This window comes from Thermobia domestica, chromosome 7, assembly GCF_964235325.1.
Source record: "Thermobia domestica chromosome 7, izTheDome1.hap1.1, whole genome shotgun sequence".
NCBI classification, from domain to species: domain Eukaryota; kingdom Metazoa; phylum Arthropoda; class Insecta; order Zygentoma; family Lepismatidae; genus Thermobia; species Thermobia domestica.
Window position 1 is genome coordinate 94,030,758 of NC_137460.1, and position 20,169 is coordinate 94,050,926.

Genomic DNA, 20,169 nt, shown 5'->3' on the forward strand with positions numbered 1-20,169 from the left:
AAACGCACTGACCGACGCAACATGGTATCAAGGGATTTGAACACCCTCCCTACAGCCCGCACCTAGCTCCAAGTGACTTTCCCCTGATCCCACACTTGAAGGAGTACCTAAGAGGCCGTCGCTTCGCTTCAGACGAGGGGGTGAAACATTTAGTGACAATATGACTGAACACTATTTTCACCAGGAGGGAATCTTCAAACTCATCGCACAATGAGACAAGTGCTTCGACCGATATGGAGGCTATGAGGGCTGTCTAAAAAGTATCCGACCTTTGGCCAGAAAAATAGTTGCGAATACCTGACAGATTTGGTACCCTAATCCCCTTCAAAGTAGGCCCCTTGTGCTTCCACACACTAAGCCCACCGATCCTTCCACTGCTGGAAACACCGCTGGAAGTCTTCTTTTGGAATGTTGTTCAGCTCAGTCGTCGTGTTCCGCATTATGTCTTCTCTACTCTCAAAACGGGATCCCTTCAGAGGCGTCTTCAATTTTGGAAACAACCAGGTCACAAGGAGCCAGGTCTGGAGAGTAGGGAGGCTGGCGAACGGTTGTAATTCCATGTTTGGCTAAGAACGTGTGGATCAATTGGGATGAATGTGCTGGGGCGTTGTCATGATGGACGTGCCAGTTCTTCGCTGTCCACATGTCTGGTCTTTTGCGCCGGACTGCGTCACGGAGTCGCCTGAGAACATCTTGATAGTACTCCTTTGTCACTGATTGTCCTTCCGGTGCGTACTCGTGATGCACAATTCACGGGCATCGAAAAAAACAGTCAGCAACACCTTGATTTTGCTTCGCACCTGCCGCGCTTTCTTCGGCCTTGGAGAATCGGGATGCTTCCATTGAGACGATTGTTGTTTTGTTTCTGGGTCGTACCCGTACACCCATGACTCATCTCCAGTTATCACGGAATTCAGATACCCAGGATCAGTGTTGGTGGTGTCCAGAAGGTCCTGTGCAACGTCAAAACGGGTGTCTTTTTGTTCCTGAGACAACAACTTGGGTACAAATTTAGCAGCCACTCGTTTCATGTTCAAATCGTCACGCAAAATTGCATATGCAGAATCTTTACTCACTCCAACATCTTCTGCAATCTCCCGCACTGTCAAACGGCGATCTGCCATCACCAAATTTCGCACCCGCTCAACAACAGCTGCATTCCGAGCAGTTTGGGGCCTGCCGCTACGCTGCTCACTCTCGACTGATGTGCGGCCATTTTTGAATCGGTTGAACCATTGTTTAATTTGTGTTACACCCATCGCATCTTCTCCAAACACCTGCTGAATCTTACGAATTGTTTGGCTTTGAGAATCACCCAGCCTTTGACAGAATTTGATGCAGTATCTTTGCTCAATTCGTTCAGTCATCTTGCGAGAAACACTAAATCCGACGAACACTACCAACAGCACCTCACTTCGCGACCACCAGCTCACGACTGGCACACGCGAACGCGGTGAAAAAATTCAAGCATGCGCATTAAGGTTCCTCCTTCCACCGTGCACGGTGGCGCCGCCTGAGAATCACTACTTTGCGTGGAAAAAATTAAGGTCGGATACTTTTTAGACAGGCCTCGTATGTCGAAAAATAACCTAATGTATGTTCGCTGTATTGGTTGTATGACACGTTTCACTGCAGGCTTTGTAACCTTACTTTCTGATCACTCCTTGCATTTACGTAACATTATACCTTTACTTATGACATATTTACTTAAGAAATACGAACTGCTTTTTTGAGGAAATTATCCGAAAAGGAACTCACCCCAATTGTGAAGTACTCCTAATAGCTTTTAGAGAACAAGTGAGATGACATATTGTCAAGTTATTAATGAAACATATATGAAATATGAACAAAATCACCCTAGTCGTTTTCGAGAAAATCTTCTGGAGAAATCTTATTCCCAAGATTAAACCTACTTGTGAATCTTTCCAGAACAAGTAAGTTTTGTCATATTGTCAAGTTATTAATGAAGCATTTATTGAAACATATGAACAAAATCGTCTGTCTTTTTGAGAAAACAGGCCGAAAAAAAAACCTATATATAGTTATTAAAATAGTATTACTTACTTATAATTATCCTTTCCTGGGTAAAAATTATCTTTAAAGTTTTCTGGTGGAATTTTTCTTCTTTCCTTTCTTTATCCTCGTATTAAACTCGCTAGCAACGAAGAAAACATTTCAATTTCCTGACGAACTTCGAATTTCACTCGTGCAGCTAGCTTCTTGTCGGAAAGAAATGAATCGCAACCTGCAGTGTGGGAAATTCAAACTAAATGTAATCCTGGTTGTTGCATATGTAGTGATCTACAAGTCATGGCAATTATGATTCGGATTCAGAGCGAAATATTTTAAAATGAAATCATTATAAGAAATCAAGAATTATGCTAGTAGAAACAGTGATAGTCGATGTTTTCCTGTATACACAAATATGATAACTGTATGTTTAATCAACGCATTGTGTAGATGATGATTGATTTTTTTTTCTAAGAGAGACGTAAAGAATTGTTACATTTGTCTAGCAACAAGAATTTTAGGAATGATCTCAAAAAATGGATCAAAATATTGCGATCTTAACCAATAATTAGTTTTTGGATCAGAGTCCACAAAATTTTTGAATGATTCCTAAATCGAGTCTGTGTATTTTCTACAGAATAAGCACATCATACTGAGTTAAGTAATAGTTTGGGTTTAGTTACACTGTATATGTAGTTCTCCAGATATAAGGCGTACAAGAAAATTTTTGATTGAAAGATATTGGATCTTTTGATCCAAATGTGTAATTAGTTAGATTCCAATCCTGACAAAATTATCTTTTCCAGAAGACGGATCAATCCTATAATAGTTGGTTGGGTGATTTGGAGTTTAACATACAGTTCAGCATGGAGATATGAGACGTGAATCCAGGAGAGCCGATCCTGGGGGGCTGAACTCCCCTTCCACCTCCGGAAACGTTTACTTGGGCTCCTTAGGATATAAATAGTTTTGCTTAGAAAATTAAATGCACATGCTTGAATGGCTTCCCTCAAAGTTATTCAGAAAGCTGTGTCGCACGATTGGACCTACAGATTGAGTTGGGATTCAAATCACATAAATCCCTCCCTGGAATCAAATGAATCAAATGAATCTTCCAGCAGTTTAGCTAGTTAACAACATAGCTTTTTTTTTTTTTTTTCAAACATAAGAAACATAGGAAGATAGAGCGAATGTCGGATGGAGTAATAAGCACTTATGCAAGGAGTCCCTTACTTCATTCCAAGGCTGTGCGTTTTTATGGTGGTGGAACAAATCGTTCTATGAGTTTTCCTGCAGGCTTTCTCCTTTTTCCTTCTTCCACATTATCATTTCATCAACTTTCCCGTACAGGGCCGTAACTTACATTTTCTGAGGGGGCAAGCACTAATACTCGTATTAGGGTTCCCTAGAAAAAGTTGCTTTTCTGATTATTGAATCCCCTCTTTCCATCTTTATGTTACTCTTTATGGGCTCCCTGGAGCCTGTGGGCCCTCCCGCACTGCAAGGTCTGCGGGGACGTTAGTTAGCCCCTGGGCCCGTTCCATACATGACAAATTAATTAAGGGGACAATATTGACAAATCTCAAAGCCATACGAATAAATATTGTTTCTAGGACCTCTAATAGTAGACATTTTTTTTACTGAAATAGGTCCCAGACTCATTTTTGTTTTATTTACCTTTTGTGTGCTGTTTTGTTTATGTAATATAGTGAACCTGTTCGATGCTTCATTTATAATTTCATGTTCGTATCGTATATGGAGTAGAAAATTTTGCCTTAAAGTGAACCCCCTTAACACGGCAAGGAGCTTCCCTGGGGGGAGTTGCCCCCTTTTCCCTCACAAGTTACGGCCCTGTTTCCATAACCATCCACTTTTCTCAATTATCCATTTACTTTAGCCAAATCGTGAAACGTAAGATTAAAGGTTCCATTGGTAAGATTAAAGGTAATTATATACAGGAATTTTCAAATTTTCTATTTGTGTAAGAATTTAAGAACAGAAAGATGGTAATCAATTATAATAACACAAATAAAGAATCGAATACATTTAAATACTTTGATGCGGGACACCCACATTTTTTCCAAGGAGGGCAAAAGACCAATTCCAAGAGGGGGTGCAAAAGACCGATACATAAGCGCAATCGTGAACACACACTCACACATGTATGTGTATGCATAATATATAAGCCTAATATGACAGTTATTCATGCACATTACAGGGGTAAAAGTGAAGGTAAGGTGGGTGGATGTTTCCCCCCCCCCTCCCAAAAATATCTATGGCATTCTCTAAAAAAAATACGATAGACAAAGATAGGCAAGGGGACGGGGGGACGTCAAGCGTCCCCCTACCTTTTCAGATCCACTTTTACCCAGTGGCGGATCCAGGGGGCGATCGCCCCCCTCCAGAAGAGGAATCTTTCTTATTTTATATATATAAATAAAACCCATTCCAGAGTTTGAAGCTCTTAAAAGTAGCTCTAAGTAGCAGTATGACAACCCTCCGCCCCCCCCAGAAGTCGGTCCTGGATCCGCCCCTGCTTTTACCCCAGCGTACATATCCTTATTAACTGTAGTAAATAATATATTGTACTATAGTATTTAATATTTAAGACTATAGTATGTGAGTAAGGAAGTTTGTATGTCTTGACATGTACTTTCAAGAGCTGAAGATACTTTGAAAAATACAAGGGGGGCAACTGCCCCCATTCTACGAGCGGTTATGCTTTTACAAATAAAAAGGAAGATACCGTTAAGTAAAAAGTAGATAAATGAGTGGAAATGCATGTTGTTACTCCCTGCGTGACATCTTATTGATAGGGATGCATTCGAGTCGAGTCGAGTCGAGATTTAAGCCTGTCTCGACTCGTCTCGAGAAAATGTTGTCTCGACTCGTGTCTCGACTCGAAAATATGTTTCTGTCTCGACTCGTGTCTCGACTCGACAGTCTCTGTCTCGACTCGACTCGAATTCGAGTCGAGACGTCTCGAAATTCGAGTCGAGACAAAATATACGAGTTAAAATATACGCACACATCAGCCAGAATATTATGACTACCTACCTTATTGTCAGTGTGTCCAACTTTGGCACGGATAACAATGGCGACGCGTCTTGGCATGGACGCAATGATCCTTGAAAGGTCACTGGGGAGAGTTGATTGGTACACATAGGCAAGGGCGCCGATTTTTCTGTAAATGTGGGGGGGCATTCAGATGCAGAAGGTATATGAGGATTTTAAGACAAATTGTATTCAAATTATGCCAAATATTGTATATTCATAAATAGAATGCGGGAGCTCACATGAGCTTTGGGGGTGCCCGGGCCCCCTCGGCAAAACAGGATCGGCGCCCTTGCACACAGGTCATCTAATTCCCGTAAATTCCGGGAAGAGGGACGATGCGCTCTGAAGTCATGTTCAATCACATCCCATTTGTGTTCGATTAGGTTCAGATCAGGCGACTTGGGCGGATAGCACATCACTTGGAACTTGTCCCTGTGTTCCTCGAACCACTCCATCACAATCCTGGCCTTGTGATATGGTGCATTATCTTTTCGAAAAATGCCACTACCGTTGGGAAACATGGTCGTCGTCTGCAAGCAATGTGTGATACGCCTTGGCCGTCATGGTGCCTTGCTCGAGCTTCACTAGACACATAGATGCTTACGTGAATGTTTTCCGGAGCATAATTAAGCCACCGCCAGCTTGTCTCCGTCCCGCAGTACAGGTGTCAAAGAACTGTTCTCTTGAAACACGACGAATTCGCACCCTCCCATCGTCATGATGAATAAGGTATCGGGATTCATCAGACAATGCAACGCTCTACCACTGTGCCAAGGTTTAATGACGATGGTCATGTGTTCATTTCAATCGTAGTTGCCGATGTCGTGGTGTTAACATTTGCACATAGATGGGACATGGGCTTCGGAGACCCATCGTTAGGGGTGTTCGGTGCACTGTGTGTTCAAACGCACTTGTACTTTGCCCAGTAATAAAGTATGATGTTAGTTCTGCCACAGTTCGCTGCCTGTCTTGTTTCACCAGTCTGCCCAGCCTATGACGTCCGACATCTGTAATGAGATGGGGGCGCCCAACCCCTCGACGTTTGGACGTCGTTTTCCCTTGGTTTCGCGACTTGTTGAAGACACTCACCACAGCACTCCTCGAACATCCGACAAGTCCTGCAGTTTCCGAAATTCTCCTGCCGAGTATGCGGGTCATTACAACCTGCCCTCGGTTAAACTCAGATCGCGGGCCTTCCCCATTCTACACACGACCAGCACTCTCACTGATACTACATGCACCGTACGCGTGACTGACTAGCAGGCATTCGTCGGCAGGTGACACAGATATCGCCTGGACGGAAATTATATCGATAGTAGGTTGGTAGTCATAATGTTCTGACTGATCAGTACATACTAAATAAATTTAAAATGTAGGAAATTTTCAACATTCTGATTAACTTGCAGGAAATTTCACAATGAAAAGAAGCTACTGACTTGGACAAGACAACGGTTAGTTGATGGGGCAATCTTTTTTTCTGGTCTTTGAGGTGTGAGCTTTGACCATGCCTTGTGAAATTTTGATGTTTGGTGCTCATCAGTCGCGCTTCCATTTTTTTCTAATTGTTCCAGTTCATGATAATTAACAATACATTGCGCAGTTCGAATACATGTTCACGTTTTCATTCAATCCAACTCAAGCCGCTTCAGATACTATAGAGTTATATTTGTTTACGAAGAATTAATTGCGTATTAGAAATACACCCCAACAAAACATTCTGCGTGCTCATCTGCTCAGTATTCAAGGTTTTAATTACAACCTGAATTGTTAAAATGCGAACGTAAGTTGCATTAGATATCTAAGCAGTTCCTAGTCTATGGATAATTCAAGCAATGCTAATTAAGGTCTTTCTAGCAAGCACTTCTGCTGTTCATAAACCTTACGCATTGGAGTAGGAAAAAAAAAAGAAAAGAAAAGAAAAGAATGAAAGAAAGAAAGAAGTAAAATTGGTAATTTTGCAACCGTGACTCACTCGGGCTCATGCTCTCTATCCTCAATGGAGCTCGCGTTCGCTAATCTCAATGAGGATCACACTAGTCAAGTTTCTCACTAATTCGAGCTTGAGCTTGATATATACTGTGAAATTCTCTTCAGCTTGATCGCGTAATGCCACACGTTCTTTCTTGTTTTTACATTTGTCTCACCATTTTCGATTTATACGGGTGGCCGTGGACTTTTCAATTAAGTTTTTGTTTTCATTTTGACCCGCCGCCATTTTGCACAGGGTTGTCGTAGAGAGTCGAGACTTGCTCCATTTTCCTTCATTTTACAACAGATTTCAAACGATGTGCTACTTAACCCCCCTTGCCATTTGAAACTTTTTAGTTGGATCCCGTCTGGGGCCCTGCGGGGAACCCTGAGGCAAACTTTTTACCCCAAAAAGTGTGGCCTTGAAAATGATGGAATACATGTTCACCGAGTTTTCCATTTACCCAATCGTTTCCGAACAAATGACTCGGTTCAAACTATTCTAGCAGGTAATTTCCTAGCTATGGCTTTTTAAATATCTAGAAATTGGCCATGTTTTTGGCCAATATCACGGGAACGGTAAGCCATAGAGATATGATATTGGTGGTAATCAATCCCTAATAGAATGCTAAACATTTTTGTCCTGATATTAATTGGTGGCCACTGGCCAACTGGCCATTGGCCAAACCACTGGCCAGTTGGACAGTGACTACCGGTTACTATTTGGTACCAAAATGTTTACCATCCTTTTAGATATTGATCAACACCAATATGATCTCTCTATGACTTACGGTTCCCGAGATATGGCTGCTTAAATTTCTGTAAATCGGTCATTTTTTGGCCACTATCTTGCGAACGGTTAGATTGACGCGAAAAATTTAATAATTTTGTCTAATAGTTTTTGATGCTCTATCTAATGCAGTGTACAAAATTGAAAAAATTGCAAATAACAGACAGACGGACAGATAGACACACAGAATAGAGAATTCAGTAATGAACTTTTTTAAGTTCGTTGAATATGTTGTAACTCACGATATCCCGCCCGGTGACACGTATAACTTCGGGATTCGTCTAGTTATTATAACATATCCAATGCGAACACAATTGTCTCGTTCGGATCTCACAAGGGAACATTCCGAAAATGATAGCTGCAGTGAAAGGTGTGGCCTATGCCAATTGAAAGAGCTGTAACAGAGATGAGCATTCCCAAAAAATTAGCTGCCCATAGCAATAGGCTCAGGAAATATAAGGGGTGGAAGTTCGGGAAACAGCAAGGCTGGACAAGGGGGAAAAGTGCAAATTCCACAAAAAAAAGGGGGGCACGGTAAAATACAATGCTGACAAGTGATGTATAGAAAGAGACTTGCCACAATAGGGAACAAATGAAGGCCACCAGTGGGGTTAACAGTGTTGCCAACTGCAATGAAAAGTACATGTTTTGCAAAGAGCACTATATGAAGTGAGTGCAATATTCAGTGTCAACCTGTCATGTAGAACATAAGATATGGCGTGTCTAATCAGTGGTACAATCTAACAAAAGAAAATAGAAAAAACAGAAGTACGAAAAATACGGAAAAAACGGAGTTGGCCATAATGCGCCACATTTGATCAGGGGCTGTACATATTAGAATGAACAAAACAAGAAGCACCGAATATGCAGGAAACCGACGTACCTAGAGTCGAAAAGAAAAACGAGTTCCAAAGTTGGCAAGACTGGCCATGGACATCCAGACAAGTCTAATATATAGGCCACTCGCTTCAGAAAAAGAAAATTCCGGCAACAGGCATCACTCGGAGTGCATCAATGTTAGAGTGATTGAGGCAATGTCAAGTCGGGGAACATGAAATGGTTGGGTTGAGCCAACAACCGATAATAGAAGTAGTGAACATTATGTCATGGTTGGGTCGTATGTGGGAATATGCAGGGTGTCCCATCAAACTTTGTGACCTGAAAGATTTGCGAAACGAACAAAAATGTGACGGATCCAGTTGTCCAGGAATGTACCAATGTCAGGGGGTGATAAAAGTCTGTGAGAAGCAAGTGCCCCCAGGATCCCCAACATAGGACCCCAGGAGCCAACTTCAAATTTTCAAATGGAAACAGGGACCGAGTGTTACCTCTCTCGATTGATCATGGAATGTGCAACAACATATATAGGAAACATTTGCTATATGAAGCATGTTTTTCAAAATGGCCGCCACAAATATGTGCTGTCTTAACATGGCATCGAACAATGTGATCTCAAATTGCTGCGAAGCGAAAAGAGATGTTGCAAATCGAATTGCACAGGAATGTACTCATGTCGAGGGCCAAGAGAACTTTGTAAGAAGCAAGTCCCCAAGGGCTCCCATCATAAGGCTCAAGGGGGTCAACCGCAACATTTCAAATGGGAACAGGGGCGGATGATATTTCTCTGGATAGATACAACACCGTGTATAAAAAAACATTTGCTATATGAATATGAAACAGATGTCAGGCAAGGACAACTAGCGGTGTTTCCCATATGATCAGACGATGACTTATTTATGGCACGAGCCATAGTAGAAGGCGGCTTAGTTGAAGAAACTACACCCTCTCAGTAACCTAAATTGCACGAAAATTTCCAAAGCAGGTTCATTGACCTGACTACCGCATCTTGCCCACTTTGTCCAAGAGCGGGATGGTTTGTTTCTAACTTTTCTACTGAAAAGCATTTGTCTGGAATGGTGTTTCGGAGACAATAAAATAAAGAAAATATACTAGGCAGAGAGAGAGAGAGCAGGGAGGAGGGAGTGTACCAATTATTCTTTCCTCTAAACCAGCGTTTCCCAACCTTTTTCAACTTGCAGCACACTATGGGTGTAACATGGATTCTCGCGGCACACTTATAGATATTATTATTTGTAAATATAAAACACACTGGTATTTTTTTTCTTTGATTACTGATCTCCTTCGCACAGAAAAGAAAGCTCGATCACTGGGTTTTCCTCGTGGTGAATCACTATGCTTATTTTTCATTTTAATTTAAAAGGAAACTGCAATGAAATGTTGGACTCAGGTTATTAAAAATACGCTTACTCTTTCGATAACTGTATCCAACCTTTTACTAAGAATGAAGATCATTAAATAACGAACGAACAAATAAATCTATTTTACTTTTAAAACACAAATGTAAATAATTTATCGAAAGGATTGAATGATATTTTAAATTTTCAAGTTACGAAATAGTCTGTAACGATAAAGAAGCAATAATGGTCATAACAATAACAAATACTTTTTTCAACATTAGAAATGTACAAAAAAGTAACACGGCATGAAACTTAAAATTGTAGATTCATAGTAGAGGTTCATAGTAATGTGCAATACAAATATACATTTTCCCCTACGTTTTGCAATTTGATTGCTATAGAATTAATAATTTTGATTTGATATCCTCGCGGTACATCAGTGGCCCATTCACGACACACAAATGTCGCGGTATTTTCACTGCTAGCTTCTCATTTTAGACAGGTATATTTACAACAAAGGGGGGTAGCGTGCACCTTTGCACCCCCTTAAATCTGGCCCTGTCCAGAAGTTATGTAGCCCTATATCGTTCATGGAAATAAAAACACAATAGTTATAACTATGCTAAATTACTATAGACTGCCAATTGCTCATTCAGAGAATTTATGATGTTCACTTTATTGCAATGTTCTTATACAGACTAGATATAGACTACGGATAATAGTTTTATACAAACTAGATAATCAATTATTATTATTATTGTTATTATTATTATTATTATTATTATTATTATTATTATTATTATTATTATTATTATTATTATTATTATTATTATTATTATTATTATTATTGAAGTACAATCAAATATCACGACATTAATTACTAGTTTTAATTAACTGAATTGAGCTGAAAATTAGATCTTGATCTCGGAAGATTAACTATTAAATTTATACGTTCTGTACCTTTCTAAAGTAATAAATGCTGGAATCGGTTTCAAGGCTGTTCCTGAGTGAATAATTTCTTCATAATAATATTAAAAGTTTTAGAAAAATTTTCGAGACATTCGAGTCGAGTCGAGATTTTTATGAGCTGTCTCGACTCGACTCGTGTCTCGACTCGAAAATTCGAGTCGAGAAACACGTTTGTCTCGACTCGTCTCGAATTTTACAAAGTGTGTCTCGACTCGAATCTCGACTCGAATTCGAGTCGAGTCGAGTCGAGATTCGAGACATGTCTCGACTCGTGCGCATCCCTACTTATTGACGAGAGGTCCTTCGTGGTTAAGTAGTTAGCGTACGCACCTTTGGCGTGGGAGACCCGGGTTCGATTTCCGGCGGGAGCTCATGTGGTTCGGAGTCCACGTTTATCAATAGGGTCTAGGTCCTGTCTCATATAGCCTCGCTGCTGAAAGGTACGATAAACTCAAAATCAACTCAACGTCTTATTGAGGTGACTATAACGAAGAAATTAAATTTGAATAAATATAAAAGCATAATTATTTCCATCTTATTATATTTATCTGGGAGTGGATCGCTGATGATGGGTAGAATCTATTGTAGTCACGTGCTACATTCCTGTCAGATGAAGCTGTTGATGGGAATTTTAAACTTAGCTATAAAAAAAACAAATAGAAAACAAAGAAAGCGAAAGGAAAAATAACTTAAAATTGGTACATTTTCGGGCATGGGTTAATTTTTTAGATTCTATTTCATTTGATTCGTCTCATTATAAATTGCTTCGGCCAATACCTCATATGAACATATTTGACACGTAAATTTTACTAAGCAAGTCAAAGCGTACCTCCGCGCCAAGTGTAGTTAGAATTGGATAAGTTCTGTAGATACCGCATATATAGACCTACTGCCCTTGTGTTAATTTATTTAATTATTTTAGAATAAAATGTAAGATGAAAATGGTGCAAAGCTTTTTCTGCTCCTTATCTGATATTGGGGTGTGATCTCAGGGCTCCTTAAGACATAATCTGCAAGCTTCGGAACAATAAAAAGCTTAAGATAAAAAAAAAAAAAAGTCAGTCACTGTGGGGGAGAAATTACATTCGTACAGTTGCAGCGCACATTTTCATGCTGGTAAGCCTAGGTGATATGAAACACAACGTTAGTCTATATGAGCATTTCTGCTGACTCTTTGACGAACTGGATTCTGCTCGTGTTCTTGGTTTATGAGATTCCGGGTTCAAATTCCGGTGTGAATATTAAAAGCACTACAATGGTTCAGATCCCACTTCGAAGTGTGGGTCTCGTACTATATATATAGCGAGGAAATATATTTTTTCCCTGATACATATTCCCTGAGTATACTGCTGACAAAGAACATAAATACAAAATCTATCAATTCCTATTAAAGTGTTCCATTCCATAATTATTTTTCCCCCTAATTTTCAACGTTGGATCTAGTACATTAGATTGAATTAAAATTTTAGTTTAACATTCGTTTACTGCAACGAAGCTACAGCGTTTGTCCGGAAAGTAGTAGGACTGATTTTTTCCCGCCAAAATGTGGTGAAGGAGAGGGATGTTACTGCACTGGTTAGGTGGTGGTGGGTCTTAACTATCAGCGCACCAGTCGCCAGTCATCTCCAAGCTTTCACAGAGTATAGAGTTTAAGGTGAACCCCTTTCAAGGTACGTTGTCATCTACACAATCAATCGTTTATTAAGAGCAGCGTTACATGGTGAAGTTTTGCGTCAAACTGCGTAGAACTACTAGTGAGACTGGATAAAGCGCCAAAGCTCTGAGGTATACCCGCACCTCACTTCGCCCCGAAAAAGCTCGCATGAGCAAGTCGAAAATGAAATTGATATCGATCATCTTCTTTGACTGCAAAGGAGTGGTCCACAGAGAGTTTGTACCACCTGATCAGACTGTGAATGCTGTATTTTACGTGGAAGTAATTGAAAGATTCAGAAAACCGCCAGATTGAGTCGCCATGTCTGTCCAGAGATCACTGGATTACAGAAGCCTCATCACGATAATGCACTGATCCGCACTACACTTGCTCATGGATTTCCTGACCAAATATGGCATCACACAGTTTCTCAGCCACTCTACAGCCCAGATATTGCTCCTGCAGACTTCTTCCACTTCCCTTGACGGAAAAGAGCCATGAAAGGACGGCACCACGGCTCGGTCCAGGCCTTTCAAGAGGCCGTGACGAGAGAGCTCAAGAGCATTTCAGTTTCTGCGTTCCAGGGAGACTTCAGTAATCGGCAATCTCTGAAAACGCTGTGTTGATGCAGAAGATGCATATTTTGAAAACTAGTAACTCGATGTGTCAAAAATGTGAATACAGTTCTTTTAAAAAACAATTCAGTCCTACTACCCTCCGGATAAACCCTGTATGCTGGCAAGAACCAGGCTCACATCCAGAAATTTTGGTTGGGGATCCAAGCTTTCTGGAAAGGGGTCCATTAATAAAAGCCACTACATCTATGTAGTATTGAACGGATATTATTCTGCACCATAAAAAAAAAAAACGATAAGTAATTGTCAAATACTTCCACCTATATTTTCAGAAAAAAAAATGATAGAACTAGATTGTTTTTATACGAGAAAGAAAACTGAAAAAATGAAACAAAATTTTTCAGTGTTACGTTCTATGGCTATGCGGGCTAGGCTAAAGAAGATGATGATGAGAAATGAATGAACTGGTGGAATGAAGAAAGTGAGAAGAAAGGGGAGAACCCCGAGAAAACCCATGCACGGTTTTGGTGTCCACCACAAAGTTCACTTGACCTGAGCAGGAATTATAAGAAAAAGAGTACAGATGAAGTCTAAGATCAAATTTTCATGCTACACCAATCATTTCCCTGTTAAACAACTATGGTTTTATGGAGAAAGTGCACAAATAGACTATATGTTGAGTTAAGAAGTTTTGGGTGTGAACCGAACTTGGTGTACCCTTCCTCCCTCGTAAGTACAACTCTGGCAGGAGCTCTTGTTTAAAGTGGGATATGAAACACTACGTGGGTTTGTACAGATGAGAAACAAGTAACTCCCATTGAGTTGAGTTAATTTTGAGCTTAACGTCCCTTTCAGCAGCTAGGCTATATAAGACGGGGACCTACTGATTAACGTGGAATCCGAAACAGATGAGCTCCCGCCGGGAATCAAATCTGGGTCTTCCAAGCCAAAGGCGCGTACACTAACCGCTTAGCTACCAAAGAGCTCGTAATTCCCATTGAGATTTAAACCACTATCGTTATTTCAGATTTTTCCAGAGAAGGGAAAAGATTATTCACCGATATTAGAATTTCAGTTTTTTTTTCATTAGTACGTTAGTATACAATTTATTAAAAGCACGTGTTTCTCAAATTTAAGAGGGGGTAATTACTCCTAGTCCTCTACAAATGATGCTCTTGAATTAAACCCGGGACCACGGACACAAGAATCATGCGGGTTAGCATCTCAGCCACCAGGATGAGACAATTTTTTTTTTCTGAATATAAACCTCAGTCTCACCTCAGATGTTGAGATTTCATCTTAATTAATCTATTCTTACTGCACGACATACAGCGGCGCAAATATGTCTTCAACGTTGGGTGGGACAAGTAAGACCGTTTCTTTCTTTCCTCCTTTTTCTTTTTTCTTTCTTTCTTTCTTTTTTTTTTAAACGATGCTCAAAATATTTATGGAGTTGAAAAACAATGCTGTGGAGGATCAGGAAAGCAGAGTTCTCTTTAACATTGGGAGGCAGGCAGATTTGAGGCTTATTCTGGGGGGACATCAATTTCATCTCACTTTCCTTTGTGGCAATCGGGCACCAATCATCACATTTTTTCCCAAAAAAGCACATTTCAAATCTGATTATTGGGGGGACAGTCCCCCCAGTTCCAAGATTGGAGGGGACATGTCCCCCCTCACCCCCCGGGAATTACGTCAGTGACGACATATGTTTTGCACCTTATCCCACCTCGCATTACTAAGAATAGCCATACAAGATAAGGAATAGTGTAGCAAAGCGTATGTATCTTTATATTAGTAACTAACTTCAATAGAGAAACTTCGAGTAAAATCTATGTAATATCAATTGGAAAGACACCTGCAAGCATTTTTTTTCGAGTGGTCAAGGCTATAAAAGATGACTCATCGAATGATTATGCCAGATCTATAGTAATATGTGACCTCCTAAAAGTATGGAAACAATTGGAAATGTGTACACAAATATTTATAACAACTAAGAGCGTGTCTTAGCAACGGATAAACATGTGTATCTGTTTCCATGGTAAAAAGAAAACATCCCTATCAACTTTATAGGTAACGATATACACCATTGCATGAAATCTTACTTTAGTTAGTGAAGAGAGAAAGAGAGAGAGAAGTCAAATCGGGCAATAACTTGACTTCACTTAGTTTCCTTTACGGAGAATTTATAACGTCATTTTGCTGGAAGACAAATAACATAGCAATTTTTATGATACACGTATCATGATCTAAATTACATTTTGCGTAGTTCAAATTCGAAGAAATTTCTTTGTGGTCAGTGTACTTACATATTATAGACTGTATAAATTGCATGATAAGATGAAAAAATAACAATGTAAATATGAGGATGAACTCGCGTCTTAAGTAACTAAATCTTAGGCTCTTTAAGGAGTTTGAAAGTTTATCGCCACAGAAACTAAAACTCAAGAAGCAATCGTATATAGTATCAAACAAACTAAATGAGAGTTGTTATTTCTTTCTTCCCTTGGATTCAACTTTAGTTTCCAGATTTTCTTATTAGCCTACCCAAAGGTCTTTTCCCAAAAAGTTTTTCTAATCAACACTCTTGCATCCCCCATCTTTGATTTTTAGATTTAATGTTTATATTAAATTCTATGATGAATATGGTCATAGTGGCTCAGTGGTAGAGTGATTACCTCTGTCCGTGGTTCCCTGATTTGATCCCTGTTCTCGTGAGTTTGTGCATTTTCGTGGGTTTTTCCATTTCGTCTCTGATTTTCATTTCAGTAATTACTTCATAATAACTCGTTTACTTTTATTAATCATCCGTCCCCTTAAGCCTAACGTGTATAAACCAATGGTGGATCTAGTCTGGGGCCGGGGGCCTAGGCCTCCAGTTTTTTGAGTAACAAAAATATTTTTTATTTATATATTTTTGAAAGTTTATAGTGAACTCATATCTATCATAGTCTGGGTCCTGGCTGGCCCCTCCAGTTTTTAGCTTCTAGATCCGCCTTTGGTGTAAACGAAGGATATTAAACTAGAAAACAAATATTTTCCAAAATACTTTGCAATTAATTAACACTCTGTGCACCATTCATTTCATTTTTGGAATTGGCTTTCCATCTTAGACATTTTAAAATTTAATAACATTTACATTATGTAAAACTCGCTTTTTGAGGAACTGGAAACTAACACAGATTATTGACATTATGAGACAAAATAGGAAACTATTTTATGAGAATCATTAGAAGTTCTTTCTACGTGGAACGTGTATCAAATGGAAATTGTTTAAAGCAAAATGTAGGTAAGTTTTCAACGAGGAGAGTGAAATATCTAATATTATTTACAAACCGTTGAGAATAACCTTGTAATGAAAACAGTGTCAAGGGAAATCAATAACTTAAACGGTGCACAAGGGGAAGATGTTGTTACTAGAACATCTTTGCATATTGTCTTTCTTTCACTTGATGGGAATACAATTTTCTGAAAAGTTTCTTATTTATTAAAATACACGCGGGTCCACTACAATATCTTTCCTATACAGGGTGTTTCAAAATAATACCGACAACGTTTCGGACGTGATTCCTGACACCAAGATAAAGCAAAAAGTATAGACCAACCTGGGTGCACAAATGCTTCCTTCCGGAGTGATAGGCTGCCGAAAACATGAAAAAATGAACTTTAAAGGTCCATAGCTCCAATTCTATTCGACCTACCATAGTCGGTCACGACTATTTAGGAACTAGTATGTACCCTATCCGAATATTCATGTTTTAGAATCTTGTGGTACTACCCTTAACAATTTTTATAGAGATAGTTGGTGAGTACTTCAAATCACATGCCCCTATCAAAAATTGCCTCCATAAAAATTGTTGCGTGAGTACCTTAGGATTCAGAACCATGTATGATTGGATAGCACACATACTAGTTTCTAAGTGAAGTCTTGACCGGTCCCATAGTTTTGGAGTTATGGACCTTTAAACTTCGTTTTCTTTAATGTTTTCGTCACCCTATAACTCCGAAAGGAAGCATTTGCGCACCCAGCTTGGTCTATACTTTTCGTCTTATCTTGGTGTCAGGAGTCACCTCCCAAACGTTGTCGGTGTTGTTTTGAAACACCCTATATATATATATATATATATATATATATATATATTTTTTTTTTTTTTTAAATATCCTTTTAAGTTTAAAGTTATACTTACAAAAAAGGTTAAAGTTCCACAATTAAAGGTGTCAGATGAAAAATTCTTTAATAATAGAGTGAGTAGGAAGGAGAGGAAACTTCCGAACATGTTGCTAACTATAGATTTACATTACCAAGAATCGAACCAGCAAGAACTCGCACTTGTAGCGAGCGCTCTATCATTAAGTCATTTGTATGGTTCCTTAAGAATAGGTCTTTATGTATTTCCATTATTATTATTATTATTATTTTATTATTATTATTATTATTATTATTATTATTATTATTATTATTATTATTATTATTATTATTATTATTATTATTATTATTATTATTATTATTATTATTACGCAACTGAAACTCATAAATTGTAAGGTAACATGTCCGTTACTCCATACGATACGAAAGCTAATTTTTGAATTCTGTTTTCTTGCAATAGATGGCTAGAGAGTTTATCTTGACCAAGCTCATTAACGGAGTAAACCCGTTAGCATCTTAACGGGTAAGAGTGACTAACAGTGGCTATCTCATAATCATTGGGGTAACAGTGATTAACAGTGACTATCCTTATCTTCTATCCATTCATAAGTATACATTTTCGTGTGATCCTCTTTACTGTATTCAGCAGAGTTTTTTTTAATTATTTTTATGTTATTTATCATCGAAAAATATTTATATTTAACAAGATTGATTGGTTGTAATGGCGGATCTCGAGGGAAGTCACGTCTTTAAATTATAAATTTTGATGGCTACAAGCGCAGGAAGGGAGAGAGAGAGAGAGAGAGAGAGAGAGAGGAGAGAGAGAAAAAGAAAGAAAGAAAGAAAGAGCAAAGAAAGTATACAGCATAACATCTGTTTAATGAACTGCTTAGAGATTTTGGTTTCTTTGCTAAATGTTCTTTTTTCATTAAATATGGGTTAGATATAAAACAAACGCGCATCATTACAAAGAGCTTCACTAAGGTATGAGATTTTCATACTTTAACATATTTTGTATTTTTGAAACTGTAGACCTCGATAGTTTTCACTTGCACTTTTACAGATTGTTCATTTAAAAACACTAATAAATTAACTTTGCTTCAAAGATTGTTAAATGAGAAACCACTGGATTTAACCTACAAAGAAAAAAAACAGCATTTAAAAAAATATAGCACTATCAGCGTTTTCACCTTTCGAAGACTGAAAAGTACCGTTCTGTAATCGAGGACAAAAATGATAAAACTTATGTAAGCAAAAAGTAACAAATACTGGAGAAAAAGAATTCCCGAGATTAACTTTTTTGAGCTCAGAAAAATTATATAAATATGAATAAGTTCACCTAGGGTATTGGATGTAAGAGAAGAGATTCAATCATTAGCATATTTAAACATATATAGCCAAATATACAAGTGGACTTACCATTCTAGTAAATATGGCGTCCCATGAACTATGTGTATCAATACTTTCTACATTACTAATTAAATTACTTCCATCTTTTTTCGTTAAATGGAACAGTCAACAGGGAGGAGGAATTACTAATATGGTTTTCCTTAAATGCAGACAGGAATGGAAAATCAGAGTTATACTGTAGACATTTCATGATGAATTAATTTCTCTTCAAATATTCCAAATTCAATTTTTCAGACACTTTGATTAACGTCCAATGTTTTGTGAGTCCTTGAGCAGTTAAGTAAGGTACATGAGTTTCTGCAAAAAAAGTTGCAACATTTTCTAGCAAGTCCTTTTCTTTTATTGGTATCTTTGAAATAAAGTAAAAAGTTAACCTCTATGTTAACCAGTAGCAGTATTAAAGCGTACATAAAGTAAAAATTAAAGTTTGAATTTTTACATCTCAACTCGCCCTCCATTTCCCACTCAAAGTATTTTAGCTCAAATTAAATAAAGTATATTTTAAGATGAGCGAGCTTGTGGAAAAATATAAAATATGTTAAGTTTTTAGATTTGTAAATTAGATAGTCATTTAACTTCATTTAAGCTTTGTATTTACTTTACAGTATTTTGCATCCTGAGCGTTATACTAATCCGCTAATCTCAAAAGCACTACGGGCAAATCTATCAACCAAGGATAATATCCACTCCCAAAGGATTACATGGGGAACTGAATTTCGATTGTTCATATCTTGGGATCAACTGAGTGAATCGCCTCCATGAACGAACTCGATTTTTGACTTTTGAACCTCTATACCCTGGCCAAAATTGACGGTGATACATCAAGTAATTCCTGAGATTTAGTGTTTTCTGAGCGGATACGAATAGAGTAAATATCTAAAGAAGTCGTTTCGGTAAATCCAAACTCCTTTAAAATGGCCCTTATACCCCTACAACTATCCAATAAACTGCTGAATCTTAAACAGGTAAGTTAGAAGATAACGAATAGTAAAGGTAAGTTAATGATAATGAAACTGTCTTTTGGTATACGACATGGAAGAAACCTGACAAACTGATGGACACGATGTTCTCCACCTCGGAACTGGGATCAAACCTACGACTTTCACATCCGAAGTAAAAGCTCCACCATTGATTCATAGGCCCCTCATTCTGTTCCTGCTGTAACCATCCTGATTGGAGTTTTCTTACGTTTCGTTATTCTTACCAAGCGAATGTCAGAATGTTGATTTTAAATACAGTACTCTAGCATGTATAAGCCTCTTCGTTAATTTTTGATTGCAGTTTCAGTTTCAGAAGAAATATCCGCTTTTATAAGCATTTCCATTAATTTTTACCTACAGTTTCAGAAAAAAAAATATATTCGCGTGTATAAGCATCTCCTTCAATTTTTG